General features: G+C 38.1%; 1 protein-coding gene across 3 annotated transcripts in view; it reads right to left on the bottom strand.

Annotated features, from left to right (window-relative positions):
• Window positions 1–3,952, bottom strand: part of GNA12 (G protein subunit alpha 12) — a 57,429-nt gene that overhangs the window by 8,570 nt on the left and 44,907 nt on the right. The window lies entirely within an intron of this gene.

The raw sequence follows: 3,952 nt of genomic DNA, 5'->3' as shown, positions 1-3,952 counted from the left end.
CCGTGTTTTTGTGCTTGGTGTGGGGGGGGGGGGGGGGGGGGGCGGCCTTTATGCCACCTTGGACTTACAGGGATAATTATTTAAATCTTACCAAGAAGAATTCTCGAAGACCAATTTTTCCTTTAAAATGATTCTCTCCGTCAGCTACATTGGTTTTCAAAATCTAAACAGGCATATTATTAAAAAAGCCTAGGTTGGTATTTTGGGAAAACGCATCAACACCGCTGTGGGATATTGTAAACCTCAACATATTTAAAAACACATTTCCATCCAGGAGTGAACAAGACAGTTTCAACAGGACTTCTGATGAATCACATTTAATAACAGTCAAATCAAATGTCATTTAGTATTGAGGAATCTGCAGGGCCACTGCATTTTTTTTTTAAGGTGTTCAGGGGTGGAAGTGTTTCTAGTTAACAGGGAGCTTCTATTTTAGCTCAAAGAGAAAGCTGGCTTCTTTCAAGAAAATCTTCCTCTAACTTCTCTCTCTCTGCATGTTTTCAGTGTTGAGCACAAACATCATCTATAAAGTTAACACCTATTCCTTGCTGCGTTTTATGTTATCCTTGCAGCTATAACGGGATCTAAAAACTGCCCTAAAAAAACCCCAACTCAGACCTTTCCGGAGGATGAAACGAATAACCTGGGATCATACTACCAGCACTTGTGAAGATCAGCACCAGTTGATGAACTCGCCAAGCAGTTAAATTCAGGTTCATGGCCTCCAGAATATTACCTGGTATCTTCCACACAATCTCAGTCTAGGTAAGCAATTCCCCTCCATTGCCACAGTCCTTGAGGGGAAAGAACCATATTCCTTTCCAGAACAAGTGAAAGGAAATACCAGGCTGGAAGCCATTTAAAGTGACTTAACAATGGGAGTGAAGACTGATGTACTCTATTATGGTACTATACTTAAATGTAAGGCATAGAGACAATGGAGTTCAGACTTGTCATTTCCCATCCTCACGTACTACCGGAGGCATTTTTCATAAGGGAGTTTAGCCTACGTACTGAAATAAGAAGTCACCACGTAAGTAATCCTGAGGGATTTACAGAAGATGAACAATAGAGAGAAACTGAGTTTTTCCAGCAAAACGTTTTCCAAAGAACAACTTGTTAAAAATGAGAGCTTCCTTACAATCCTAAACTATCAGAGGGTGAAGGTAAATTTCCTGCAGTCTGACTGGTGCTAAATAAATACATAAATACATAAATAAATAAATAAATAAAATCTTGCCACGGCAACAGGAGCTGAAGCAGGAAATATAATTAGACTACATGAATAAGAAAAGTCTTCCTATACATCACGAGTCATATTTAGGAAGCAACACAGCCTTAACAAGGGAAAGGTCACCAAAAAGAAAGTCCTTTCCCTGCATCTCCTTTATTGCATAAAAGGCCTTCAGATGGTGCAGAAAATTGCAAATGAGCTGTAGCTTTCTCTCCCCTCAAACACAGCACAGGAAACAGCTGTATGTGTGTAAATGCCTGGAATATGCAAGCAAGTTTACCTGATTTATTGCTGGTTCCTCTCCTGATCTCCTCCCTGTATGATTAATCATTTTGTTACAAGTGTGTTACAGCTTTTAAGCAAAAGAATTTGAAAGGCATAGCAATCTGTTACCAAAACTTCTATTAAAAAATGATCCAGTGGAAACAGACTACCTTTAGCCTAATTTCTTATGGTGCTTTTCAAAAGACCCATAATTAAGCAAAATTATTCATTTGAGGGATGTCCAAGAAGTACTTTTAAGCAAACTATTCTCCACAGTATATTCAGGGAAAGAGGCTGATTACAGCAGGCTGTTTGCACATGCTGAAAGAAGTGGATGGATCAGAACATGTCTGAATAGTCTCTCCTAGTGAACTGGAGAGCTCATTACAGAAGCCAAAATGTCCATGACCCCATAGAGCTGTAAGTGTTTAAGGCATTTAACTATAAAACACCAAGAGAAAGCTAAAGGCTGCATGTTTCACCCAAACAATATTTTACCAGCAAAATTAACAAGTTTTTCTAAACATACATTACATATGAGAGAAGCCCAAATATAAATCCAGATTAATCTCACTAGCTAGATTAAACTGCTGTCAACGCAAATTAATGTAACATAAAACTGGGGAGGAAGGATGAGTCAGTGGCTAAAGCATCAAGGGCCGCTCTACACATGCAGGTAAAGGCATGATGGGATCTAATGCGTGATCCACACAGTTGCACTTCCTGCCATGCCACACTTGCATAGTGGCATAACCGTGAGATCGCAAATCAGATCCTATCACACGTTATTGCCGGTGCAGGGAGGCTGTATACCAATACAGCAGAACATGTCTGTATACTGATGATGTAAAAAAAAAAAAAAGAGACTCTAAACATACCAGATATGTTGCATGTACAACAAAGTGGCCCAGCTCCATGTATTATTAGTCTGTCTGGCCTGTAGCAGTGTCTAATCCCTAACTAGAGTTCAAATTCAGTTATCCCAATTTTGCATACAATTTAACAAACTGACTTTTTTTTTTTTATTTTGCAGCATCAAGATCAACCTTAAATGACAAGTCCAAACCATTACTTTATCACTCAAGAATATAGAATTTGAGAGAATGAATAATATGCAGTACTTTAGAGAAAAGGATGCATGGCAGACCCTCACTGGTTTATTGCTATGAAAGAGCTCATCAAAATGAATAAATGAAGAAAAAGGTGGGCAGGCCAAGACTGCAGTGCAGAATATATTGTAATAGATGCACAGACATCAGGGCCGGAAGGGACCTGGGAAGATCATCGAGCCCAGCATCTCAACCTCGGTTCTGAGGAAAGCTCCCGTATAACAGGGTAAAAACAACCAGATTGAAAAGTGAAGCCATGCTAGAATAACACAGACTGAAGGCTACAAGATTCAGAGCTGTCACTCAGAAATGGATTTTTTTTTAAGTACTTATAGGAATTCCCAATATTTTGGTTCATTAAAAAGATATCCTGGAACACACAACTGCAAGCCAGGGCATGGATTTAAAGCAACACAATTAACCTCTTTTAATTCCAATTAATTAGGTCTACATATTTTCATCCTGCCTAACTGCAAGTTACAAAACAGAAAATAAAATAACCAGCCTTCCTTTTACCCAATAGTATATATGAACCGGCCAACATGAAAGGTATTCCAATATGACAAATTTTAAAAACAAAATAATTAGATTCTCCTTTTACTTGACAAGACAGTTATAGGATCAAGACATTAGGAAAATGCTTGTACCAACTGTCTCATTTGGTTTTGGGGAAAATAACTTGAAACCACACATGAAAGTTTTGAAAGTTTTCTTACTCTGTGAGGGAGAAACTGGTCATATATTTATGACAATTTAAACAAAGTTGCTTTGAACTTTTTGAAATATTCTATTACAATCTTATTAAAGATATCCGTGTTACTCATGAGTCCTTAAAAATTAAACTTGTTTTCAGCTGGCACTATAGTACTTCGGTAATGAAGCCAGACTATGCTTGTTATAGCCAACAGTTCTGGTAACTGAAAGTGCAACACTAATAGGAATGTAGTTTCATAACAAACCCTGTGCTCTGGTTTTGCATTAAGGCATCCAGAATTAGGCAGTTAATTTTATGAACCATTGCATATTACTCTATCACTACAGACCAGCAAACTCCGTTTTTCTTCTCTAGGAAGAAGAGAAACTGTCTGAACACTGGCTCTTCCACCATTTCATTTATTAAAAACAGTCGGATGTAAATTTATACATTTGTACTTTCTGCATCGTTAGGCAACTCCCTGAGAGTTCTGCGTACAAGAATAATTTAGTCTTCCTTAAATCTTGTGTGGTGAGCTAGGAGTTATCACAAACACTTGGATGATTCATTTGAATATTGCAAATCTCTTCTCCCTCTGCAACACATATCCTCTGAGTAACAGTTTTGCCAACTGGGACCAAGTGAAGGAGT

The sequence above is a fragment of the Alligator sinensis genome, unplaced genomic scaffold, assembly GCF_000455745.1.
Source record: "Alligator sinensis unplaced genomic scaffold, ASM45574v1 scaffold772_1, whole genome shotgun sequence".
Lineage (NCBI taxonomy): Eukaryota > Metazoa > Chordata > Crocodylia > Alligatoridae > Alligator > Alligator sinensis.
This window is presented reverse-complemented; position numbering and strand designations above follow the sequence as displayed.